We start from the raw sequence: 12649 nt of genomic DNA on the forward strand, positions 1-12649 counted from the left end.
ATTGGTGACAAGAGATGCCCAGTTCATGATTGTATTCTTCTTCTTGTTTTTCTCCATTTCAGGTTTTATCTCCAGTTGTTGCATTCTGTTGTTGGAAAGTTTCTTCTCAAAGACCTGTATCTGCACATGAGTTTAGTTGTTGTCTTTTTCAGTAACCCAGAGGGCTTCCCTGAACTGGGTTGTTGCTTATTTCTCTGGTTTCTCAATGTCTGTATCTGGTAGCTGATTCAGTCTCTGGTCAAAATACCTCTGATGGGATTGGAAAGTTTGATGTTGTCTGCAGTGAATGGTCCTGGCATCATATCTTTCAGTTTTCCCGGCTGTTGTAGTTATTTGGTGCTTTGATTTGTCCTGTAAATAGGCAATATATTTTATGTGATACTCTTTGCTCTTCTGGTTATTCAGTTTATGCTCTTCAGGTTTTTCAAGTTGTTTGCATCAGATCTCAAGCTTCTGATTTTCAGTTAGTCAAACTATCTTCTTTGCTTTCACAGTCGCTTTCCTGGCAGGTTTTGAATGCAGTAACCCACGTCTTTTGTTACTGTTACGGCTGTACTGTAGCAAGCTGGTTCATTTCTTCAACTGCCATTATTTGGACAGTTGCAAGTGTAGCATTGATGTCTTTCATCTGTGGAACCCATTTTTTCCTGCAGACAGTTTATAAAATTGGTAGCCAGCTCCTTTCTGCATTACATAACATGGGCCATAATTTTATATTTGTTGTTTTTGACTCAGTGTAGCACAGGCATATTTTAGTGACTTCTTGTTCTTCTTCATCCTGCATTATTCCCAGGTTTGTCATGTTCATGTTGTTCAGTGATGGGAGATGTTGCAGGTTGTTTTACTTCTGTTCCACAAGTTTTTGAAATTTCTTTGAGTTCCATTTCACTGAATGCATTGTTCTTATGATAAATTTCCTCTGACAACTACCTGTAATTCTGCTGTCCTCAGTTATGGATATTCTCGCTTCCAGAGATGGTACGTGCACTCGTGGCAGCAACATTTCTGATGTTCTGTTGATTAGTAGAATTTCGTGGCTTTGCGGTTCTCTGACCTAGTATATTTATGTTGCTTCTGGTTTTAGCCAACTTGTTGATGGCTGTTCAGGTTCCTCTGAAATCAGCATCGTCCTTTTACCCTGAATGACGACCAAACCAGTACAGGTTTCTTTTTGGTTTGGTACTCCATTGGGTTGAATTATTGCTACCAATTTTGAATCTGTGGGTTATTATGGCTAGAATGAGAGCTGACTCAGCTGCAAATTCTATATACTGTAGAATTTGACAGGGACTGTATCGGGCCCTTGAGCCATCTTTTTAATTTTTGTGATTTAAGCTGTTTTCAGTGCTGCTAATACTGATCACTCATCTTAACAGTAGTGAGAGAGTTAATCAGCAGTAGTATTTTTCTTTGTAAAGGAACATCTGAACTGTGTCATCCATGAATGTCGGGACACTAACTTTGGTTGTCACTGACAGTTTTTACATGTGACTATTTTTATTTCTTAGAGTTCTGCTATGATAGTTATTGACGTTGACATTTACACGTACAATTTATGGACACTACTGTCAAAAGTTTTCCCCATGAGACATGTAGGAGTAGCACCACTGTGGAGGTGGCATGGAGTTGGTAGAGTACTGTGGCTTACATTGCTGCAAGTGGTATGTGCCAGTTGAATTAGAATTTCTGCAAAATATTTATTGCGGTGCAAGTATTTCAGGGCTGTTTTTGCTGGTATTGTGTCATTTTATTGATATCATTGCCGTCATCCATTTATTTCATTTCAGTGAATCTAGTTCAATTGATATATACTCTTGCGGCAGGGTAAGCCATACTCCTCCACCAACTAAACCCCTTTCCCCCTTTTCCCACCTTCTTCCCATGTAATGTTGCTATACCCTCATTCCTCACGGGAAATCTCTGCCGTTCGTGTTCAGAAAACGTAAGTGACAACAACACTGGCAGTGAAAGTGAGAATAGGTCTTTAGGCATGCTCAGATAGACTGATGGTTAAGATGACTGCTTCTGGAAAGCAGGAAATCAGTGTTAGAGTCCTGGACTGAATAGGTTTTCTTATGTCACAACATATTCATATTATTATTTTTTGTGGATGCTGGAACTGTGTCTTGTGTTTTTCTGGTTTGTCATTCCCAGAAGTGACCCTCTTGGACAGCTCATTGTAATCTTTTATGTGGGGAAATTGTCTGAACATTATCATACACCAGGAATTATTTCATGTGGCTTAGCAGAGAGCATCATAGACACTCAGTTATCTGCCCTTAAGAATGTGCGACTTATGTAATGGGATTTAAGAAAAGGCGCAACCCAACCAGAGTCAGACCTTTAAGCCTTTACAAAGCATGTTTTGAAATTTGTTCAGCTCTAGAGACTAACAACAAACATTTTCGTATTTGCTTACTAAGCCAATATTTCTTTACAGTGAAAGAATATCTACACTGACAGAAAAAAAATCACAACACTAAAAAATAATTAATTTAGAGTAATGAAATTTCAGGAACACATTTGCCTAGGTAACATATTTAAGTGATTAACTGTGCAAGATCACAGGTTAATGTAAGCACAAGATAAGCCATTGCAAATTTGAAATGATGGTGCATTGATAACTGGTATAACCACCAGAATGTCAAATGCGAGCATGCAAATGTCTCGCATTGTGTTGTACAGGTGCCGGACGTCAGTTCGTGGGATGGAGTTCCATGCCTGTGCAACTTGGTCAGTCAATATAGTTAATGCTGTTCATGGGCAACACTGGAGCTATTGTCAATGGTGTCCCATATGTGCTCAATTGGAGATGGATCTGGTGGTAAAGTGGCCAAGGCAACATGTCAGTATTCTGTAGAGCATGTGGGGTTATAACAGTGGTATGTTGTTGTTGTTGTTGTTGTCTTCAGTCCTGAGACTGGTTTGATGCAGCTCTCCATGCTACTCTATCCTGTGCAAGCTTCTTCATCTCCCAGTACTTACTGCAACCTACATCCTTCTGAATCTGCTTAGTGTATTCATCTCTTGGTCTCCCTCTACGATTTTTACCCTCCACGCTGCCCTCCAATGCTAAATTTGTGATCCCTTGATGCCTCAGAACATGTCCTACCAGTCGATCCCTTCTTCTTGTCAAATTGTGCCACAAACTCCTCTTCTTCCCAGTTCTATTCAATACCTCTTCATTAGTTACGTGATCTACCCATCTAATCTTCAGCATTCTTCTGTAGCACCACATTTCGAAAGCTTCTATTCTCTTCTTGTCTAAACTATTTATCGTCCATGTTTCACTTCCATACAAATACTTTCAGAAACGACTTCCTGACACTTACATCTCTACTCGATGTTAACAAATTTCTCTTCTTCAGAAACGCCTTCCTTGCCATTGCCAGTCTACATTTTATATCCTCTCTACGTCGACCATCATCAGTTATTTTGCTCCCCAAATAGCAAAACTCCTTTACTACTTTAAGTGTCTCATTTCCTAATCTAATTCCCTCAGCATCACCCGACTTAATTTGACTACATTCCATTATCCTCGTTTTGCTTTTGTTGATGTTCATCTTATACCCTCCTCTCAAGACACTGTCCATTCCATTCAACAGCTCTTCCAAGTCCTTTGCTGTCTCTGACAGAATTACAATGTCATCGGCGAACCTCAACATTTTTATTTCTTCTCCATGGACTTTAATACGTACTCTGAATTTTTCTTTCGTTTCCTTTACTGCTTGCTCAATATACAGATTGAATAACATCGGGGACAAGCTACAACCCTGTCTCACTCCCTTGCCAACCGCTGCTTCCCTTTCATGCCCCTCGACTCTTATAACTGCCATCTGGTTTCTGTACAAATTGTAAATAGCCTTTTGCTCGCTATATTTTACCCCTGCCACCTTTAGAATGTGAAATAGAGTATGCCAGTCAGCATTGTCAAAAGCTTTCTCTAAGTCTACAAATGCTAGAAATGTAGGTTTGCCTTTCCTTAATCTATTTTCTAAGATAAGTCATAGGGTCAGTATTGCCTCACGTGTTCCCAACATTTCTGCGGAATCCAAACTGATCCTCCTGGAGGTCGGCTTCTACCAATTTTTCCATTTGTCTGTAAAGAATTTGCGTTAGTATTTTGCAGCTGTGACTTATTAAACTGATAGTTCGGTAATTTTCACATCTGTCAGCACCTGCTTTCTTTGGGATTGGAATTATTATATTTTTCTTGAAGTCTGAGAGTATTTCACCTGTCTCATACATCTTGCTCACCAGATGGTAGAGTTTTGTCAGGACTGGCTCTCCCAAGGCCGTCAGTAGTTTCAATGGAATGTTGTCTACTCCTGGGGCCTTGTTTCGACTCAGGTCTTTCAGTGCTCTGTCAAACTCTTCATGCAGTATCGTATCTCCCATTTCATCTTCATCTACATCCTCTTCCATTTCCATAATATTGTCCTCAAGTGCATTGCCCTTGTACAGACCCTCTATATACTCCTTCCACCTTTCTGCTTTCCCTTCTTTGCTTAGAACTGGGTTTCCATCTGAGCTCTTGATATTCATACAAGTGGCTCTCTTTTCTCCAAAGGTCTCTCTAATTTTCCTGTGGGCAGTATCTATCTTACCCCTAGTGAGATAAGCCTCTACATCCTTACATTTGTCCTCTAGCCATCCCTGCTTAGCCATTTTGCACTTCTTGTCGATCTCATTTTTGAGATGTCTGTATTCCTTTTTGCCTGCTTCACTTACTACATTTTTATATTTTCTCCTTTCATCAATTAAATTCAATATATCTTCTGTCACCAAAGGATTTCTACTAGCCCTCGTCTTTTTACCTACTTGATCCTCTGCTGCCTTCACTACTTCATCCCTCAAAGCTACTCATTCTTCTTCTACTGTTTTTCTTTCCCTCATTCCTTTCAATTGTTCCCTTATGCTCTCCCTGAAACTCTGTACAACCTCTGGTTTAGTCAGTTTATCCAGGTCCCATCTTCTTAAATTGCCACCTTTTTGCAGTTTCTTCAGTTTTAATCTACAGTTCATAACCAATAGATTGTGGTCAGTGTCCACATCTGCCCCTGGAAATGTCTTACAATTTAAAAGCTGGTTCCTAAATCTCTGTCTTACCATTGTATAATCTATCTGATACCTTCTAGTATCTCCAGGCTTCTTCCATGTATACAACCTTCTTTTATGGTTCTTGAACCAAGTGTTAGCTATGATTAAGTTATGCTCTGTGCAAAATTCTACCAGACGGCTTCCTCTTTCATTTCTCTCCCCCAATCCATATTCACCCACTATATTTCCTTCTCTCCCTTTTCCTACTCTCAAATTCCAGTCACCCAAGACTATTAAATTTTCGTCTCCCTTCACTACCTGAATAATTTCTTTTATCTCATCATACATTTCATCAATTTCTTCATCATCTGCAGAGCTAGTTGGCATATAAACTTGTACTACTGTAGTAGGCATGGGCTTCGTGTCTATCTTGGCCACAATAATGCATTCACTATGCTGTTGGTAGTAGCTTACCCGCACTCCTATTTCTTTATTCATTATTAAACCTAATCCTGCATTACCCCTATTTGATTTTGTATTTATAACCCTGTATTCACCTGACCAGAAGTCTTGTTCCTCCTGCCACCGAACTTCACTAATTCAACAGTGGTATGTGGACAATCATTATCCTGTTGAAAAACACTGTCTGGAAACCGTGAATGGCAGCACAATAGGCCAGATCACTGGACTGGCGTACAGATTTGCAGTCATGGTGTACGGGATAACCACGAGAGTGCTCCTGCTGTCATACAATATCCCACCTCAGACGATAACTCCAAGTGGAGGTCCAGTGCGTCTCACATACAGAAAATATTGGTTGCAGGCATTCAACTATTCTCCTTCTAACCGACACCCAGCCATCACTGGCACTGAGGCAGAACCAGCTTTCATCAGGAAACACAACAGACCACCAGTCTGGTCTCGAGTGAGCTCTCACTTGACACCACTGAAGTCACAAATAGCTGAGGTTTGGAGTTGGTGGAATGCATGCTACAGGTCGTCTGGCTTGGAGCTATCCTTGAAGTAACAAATTAGTAACAGTTTGTTGTCACAATGATGCCAGCTGCTGCTGATTGCTGCTCCTGCTGCAGATTTAGTAGGATGTGACAGAGCCATACACTGAACGTGATGGTCTTCCTTCTCGGTAGTGTCACCTGGCCGTCTGGAGTCTGGTCTTCTTGTGACACATTCTTGTGACCACTGCTGCCAGCAATCATGTACAGTGACTATGTTCCTGCCAAGTCTATCTGCAGTATGACAGAAAGGAACGTCCAGTTTCTCATAGCCCTATTACACAACCTCATTCAAACTCAGTGAGGTGTTGATAATGGTGTCTTTGTTGCCTTAAAGGCATTCTTGATTAACATCAACTCGCCATGTCCAGTCTCAAAGGTAACTAACGCTCATGACTATTACAGAATGTATTTTAAGGAAACCTGATTTGTATCCTCGTAGTTGTGCTACTAGTGCCACTCTTATGCAACTGGTGCAAAATTGGAACAGACATAACTTTTCAGATGTAGAAATATGCCTACCAACTTTCATGTATATTGCACAACCCTTTTTTGGTGTTGTGATTTCATTTTCTGTCAGTGTATTTGATGTTCTTATGTTACCTTTGTATGGTTCTAGAATACTGTTAGGATCATTTTACATGTCATTTGCCCTTCAGGCAGCCCCCAACATAGACGGAAAAACCATGTTTCATTAAATTCCCATCAGTGCTTTACTGAGCTCTAAATCTTGACAACATTTTTTTTAAGTGTACAATTCAGCTATTGCATCCTAACTCTGCCTCAGCTTCTATGTATTCTTTACTTGAACTGAACTGCACTATTGCATTATTATCTATTGATGCATGACCTTATGTGGTCAGGGCCAGTTTTTTTTTAGTAACCTTTCTGCTTCTCTTTCTAGTAATTTAACTGAACCTCAACACACTCATTACTTGTGGAAGACATTCTTACCAAATCCCATAAGAGTTTGGGGAATGTGTGTGCATCCGCACAGAAGAAGGATGTCATGGCCAGTGTTGCCAGAACTATATCCTTATATGGGTATGGTGTCTGTTCTTTCGCACATGTCAGAAAGAACAGACACCATATCCATATAAGTATATAGTCTGGCAACAAGTGGGACACTACGAATGTAGTGTGTGTACACACAAGATGAGAATATGGGTCTCACAGGAGGCGTGCGTGAGATAGTCCCTGCAGTCACGCTATCCTCTATGCCCTCGGTGGCTCAGATGGATAGAGCGTCTGCCATGTAAGCAGGAGATCCCGGGTTCGAGTCCCGGTCGGGGCACACATTTTCACCTGTCCCCATTGATATATAACAATGCCTGTTAGCAGCTGAAGGTATTAATATAATTCTAATTTTGGTCTTAATGTAGGTCATAGTTGAGACTGAACCAGTTGGTTCAAAAGTAGTTGCTAAACATATGTGCTGCAACTGTGAAGGGTTTGTTGATAATCACTTCATGATAAATTAAGAAAGAATGCTGGTAAAAGATTGCTGGTCCTGTGTCAACAAAACGTTGAATCTGAAATATGTTTTTTTTTGAAAATAGTGGCATTGTGTTAATTATACTAAGTCTTACTGCATTAAATTTAGCTTGAGAAAGTAAAAATAGTTTGTAGAGGTTTAATGACAGTTATTTATATGAAAAGTTTGCAACAGTTGTTTCACCTTGTTAATGCCATGTTGCAACTTTATACCAATATACATACTCACAGAGGTCCAGTGTGGGTTGTAATTTTCGTACGGCAGTGAAAAGTGGTAGATATTCTAATATGTTAATGCAGAACTGATTTATGCTGAGGAAAAAAAATTAGTCAATTTTGGCCACCAGATGCAAATCTGGCACTGCAAATCCAAGAAAAACATACAGAAATGTTTCCTTATCTGATGGATTAAGAACAGATGCGGGCAGAAAAGGTCAAACAAGTGAGAAAGGCGTAATGTTGATATTATTATTAACTGCCACTTATACAGTTTGCCCAATGTGGGCAGCACTGGCGATGTCGACGAGATGCTTAAAATTAATGCAGTGGTACCAGTGGAAACTGAGCAACATGTTTCTGTATACTGGTCTTCAGATCAGGTAGAGACTGAACATGTCCCTGGTAAATGCATCCTTTTGCATATCCCCAGAGCCGAAAGTCACATGGATTGAGACAGGTGATCTTGCAGGCCATGTATCTGGAAAACCTGCGGAGATAACACGTTCATGGAAGGTTGCATTAAGCAGATCTTTCTCTTAGTGAGTGACATAAGGTGTTGCCCAACTTGCATGAAAACAGTGGCTTCCATGCAGTTCCATTATTTCAAAGCAGGAATCACATGCTGTACAAGAAGGTCTTGATAATGTGCAGACGTCACAGTACACCTGACTCCACGTGTATTCTCTTCAGAGAAGAACGGGCCAAAAATAAAGGTGCTTGTGAATGTACATTACAGAGTCACGTATGGCGAATGCAGTGGCTCTTTGTGCACAACACACAGTTTAACAGTACCCCAAATGCAGCTGTTCTGTGTATTCACTGCATCCTGTAGTGTAAATTGTGCCTCACTCCAGAGAATATTGCTCAGCCATAAACCTAAGAGCAAATTCAGAATGTTGCTGTGGATCGTGAAGTTTTATTTGCTGCACAATCTCAGTCTTGATAGGACACCTTCCTCTTCCAGGTGCCACACCAAGCTCAGCCATGTTTTTGAATGTCTTTATCATCGCCCATAAACCATTTAATGTCATCAGGCCTTTACTCAGACTTTCAGTCAACAGTACTCTCTCAATGCAGCACCGTAATTGTTGCCATTCACAGAGAACAGTTTCACCAACATCACATAGTCTCTCTTCTTGATAGCCATATTGTCCACTCACGTTATGGCTTGTCAAATGACAGTGTGGATCACATTCTGTCATAAAAACAGTCTTAGAGTCATCCAACACAATTGGCATAATCTGCTCGTCTGAACATCATGTGACCATTGGATTGGTATAGATGTATTAAGTGCTGCAGGATTTGTATGACCAAAATGGAGGATAGAGGAGTTACCACATTCATAAGGAATTGCCATAAATTTAATAAAATAGACAGTCATAAATTTTGCCTTGAGCAGCATACAGAAGCATGTACAACAGAATTTCATAATAAATCACTCATAATATTAAGTGTGTACAGAATACCAGTATGTAGTTTTAATATGTGCATAAATCACTTTGATGCTCTGTTGGCCGACTTAACACCAAAAAAGAAAGAATTAATGGTTGCTAGTGATTTTATTGTAGATTTCCTGGAAAACTCTTCCATTAAGAACTTATTGCAGTCAGTAGCATTGTCACTCAACTTAATTCATACTGTTAACTTTTCAACTAGAATAGCTACGGGCTCAAAGATTGGCCATTGATAATAAGTTTATGGAAATGTTTAATGAACAAAATTATATTATAAAATCAATAATTAGTAGCCTCTCGGACCATGATATGCAGTTCCTTTTGCTAAATGTTAATACTGATCAGGATATAAAATCTACTAAATCTGAGTTAAATAGGGTAGTCAGCAAGCAAAAAATTGATTGTTTTAGGAAACTACTCAAAGACATGAATTAGAGTAATGTGTACAATGCTCATACTATGAGTGAGAAATACAACACTTTTATTAATGATGTCCTTAACTTACTTGAAAACTGTTTTCAATCAAAACTAACCCAGATTAGACCAGAGTCTATAAAAAAAGCCATGGATTAGTCGGGGAATAAAGGTATCCTGTAAGACGCAAAGGAAACTATATCTGTCTAAAACAGCTCTGATGTAAATGCAATAGACCATTACAAAACATACTGCAAAATATTGTAGATAGTAATACAGATATCAAAGCAAATGCATTATCAGAAAAAGATAGTCACATCAGATAACAAAATAAAGACAATGTGGGATACAGTGAACAAAGAGACTGGTGGAATCAGAGCACATAGCATTAAGAGTAAATGATACATGGGTAACAGATGTGTACAGTGTTGCTTTGACAGGTTCAGCTGACTCTGCCATGGAATATCTCAGACCAATTACTACAAATAATTGCAATAACATGAGTATGACTCTCAAAACACCAGTAAAGTTATGTCCACCACAGTATCGTTAAAATATAAAATTCTAGTGGCTATGATAATATATCAACACAGTTAATTTTTAAGTCATTTGTGTAAACAGTTTTTTATCAGTGATGCATTTCCTGGGTAGTTGAAATATGCTGAAGTTGAGTCTTTGTGCAAGAAAGGAGATGAAGAAATACCATCAAACTTGTGTGCAAATTCACTTTTGTCCACATTCTCAAAAATTTTAGAAAAGATAATAAACAGTCGTCTTGTTAAATATCTGACCACAAATGAAACATTATCCAAGTCACAATTTGGATTTCTAAAAGGTTGCGATATTGATAAGCCTTATCTGCACATACAGTGAGAATGTGCTTAATCCATTAGACATGAAATTACAGGTTACTGGTATATTTTGTGATCTGTCAAAAGCATTTGACTGTGTACATCACAATATACTTTTAAGTAAATTCGAATATTATGGTGTAATAGGAAACATTGCAAAATGGTTCAAATCCTAGATCTCTGGCAGAAAAGAAAGGGTGTCAGTAGGAGATAGATGTGTATTAAGCTATCAGGCATTATCCAACTGGGAACCAATAACATGGTGTGTCTCCCAAGGTTCCGTCTTAGGGCCCCTCACTTTTTCTTGAATATATCAGTGACCTTTCATCAGCAACATCATCAGATGCCAAGTTTGTTTTGTTCACAGATGACACAAACATTGCAATAAATGGTAACTCAATTTCATGGACATACGTAAATGGTTCCTAGCCAATTCTCTGTCTCTAAACCTTGAAGAAACACACTATATGCTGTTCAGAATGTGTAAAAGGTTTCCTACCAGTATGTTGTTGTGGTCTTCAGTCCAGAGACTGGTTTGATGCAGCTCTCCATGCTGCTCTATCCTCAAGCCTTTTCATCTTCAAGTACCTACTGCAACCTATGTCCTTCTGAATCTGTTTAATATATTAATCTCTTTGCCCCCCTATACTATTTTTACCCTCCCCACTGCCCTCCAATACTAAATTGGTGAACCCTTGGTGCCTTAGAACATATCCTACCAACCAATCCCTTCTTCTGGTCAAGTTGTGCCACAAATTCCTCTTCTCCCCAATTCTGTTCAGTACCTCCTCATTAGTTACATGATCTACCCATCTAATCTTCAGCATTCTCCTACCAGTATTTACCTAAAATATGAGGACATGCAAGGCTGTTTTGGTTAGTGTTACAGGACCAGATCAGTCAATCATCCAGGCTGTTGCCCCTGCAACTACTGAAAAGGCCGCTGCCCCTCTTCAGGAACCAACCTCTCAACAGATACCCCTCCGTTGTGGTTGCACCTACGGTACGGCTATCTGTGTCGTTGAGGCACGCAAGCCTCCCCACCAATGGCAAGGTCCATGGTTCATTGGGGGGATCATTGTAAATAAGTACTGAAAAATAGTTTGTATTTTATTTTTTTATTTGGTGTTGTGTGGCTATAATAGCCTAAGAATTATCATATGTGCCTAAGTATATAGAACATTTGATATTTGGTGACAAGTTTTATATACTTTTTATGTAATATGCTTAAGATTTTATCTTTTTTTATGGTTACTCCACATCCACTAGGGAATTTCATTTGGGATCTGTGGAAGGTACATTAGCATATCTGTTTTTATTTTCTAGATATTTATTTTGTGTTCTTGTTTTTTGACATGTTCCACATCCCAGAGGATCTCCTCACTGTGGATCAATTGGAACAAAAAGTATATCTAATCTAATATGACCTACAGTGCCAGATTTGCACCTGGTGGCCAAAGTTTGAACTAATTTTTTCCAGCACACATTGGTTCCGCATTAATGCATTAGCGTATCTACCAACTTTTGCTGCTGTACAATAATTACAGCCCACACTGGACCTCTGTGAATAGCTGCACTTTGATTATAACCTTCCGGTACCTAAAATGTATATGATATGCGGAGAATACCGTAACAGACAACAACTGAAAATAGAAAGGAATTAAGTGCACCTTAATTGCGGATTAAAGTTTGGTATGTGACTTTGAAAACACAGGAACTAAACAAATTGTTACTTTGCCCAAGGCCACTGATGCATTCAAAATGAAGTCGTCATACACCCAGTGGTCCCACAACTTTTTTGTGTGCATGCAAGTGGTAAATGCAGGAGCCCCAAACCATTGGAGCACTTCCGCTGCTCCATTCTGTAGTACTCTTCTTTTATTATCCTTTGTCTCAGACTCGAGGACTTCTCACATCAGTGATGACCTGGCTGTCCCAAAGAACTCTGATTTTGGCTATCCCCATATTTACCCCTGGCATAAATTGTAAATGAGGTCCCCCTCTTCGTTTTAGACAATGCAGTGAATAATGCCTGACATGGTTTACTTCCCTATAGAAATACAGTTCCATCTTGAGCATTGTTTCCATAATTGCCCAAAAAATCAATTTGTAGTCAGCCAACTGGGTGCTGAGGGGTGGGGGTTGGGGGGGGGGGGGGGGGTGG

At 39.5% G+C, this 12649-nt stretch overlaps 1 protein-coding gene and 1 non-coding gene across 3 annotated transcripts in view; both read left to right on the top strand.

The window, feature by feature from the left end:
• LOC124606772 (hexosaminidase D-like) overlaps window positions 1–12649 on the top strand; it is a 182279-nt gene that overhangs the window by 155508 nt on the left and 14122 nt on the right. The gene's annotated exons all lie outside the window — the stretch shown is intronic.
• Window positions 7273–7347, top strand: Trnat-ugu. Its single transcript has one exon. It is a non-coding gene; the product is annotated as a tRNA-Thr (tRNA).

This window comes from Schistocerca americana, chromosome 3 (genome assembly GCF_021461395.2).
Source record: "Schistocerca americana isolate TAMUIC-IGC-003095 chromosome 3, iqSchAmer2.1, whole genome shotgun sequence".
Lineage (NCBI taxonomy): Eukaryota > Metazoa > Arthropoda > Insecta > Orthoptera > Acrididae > Schistocerca > Schistocerca americana.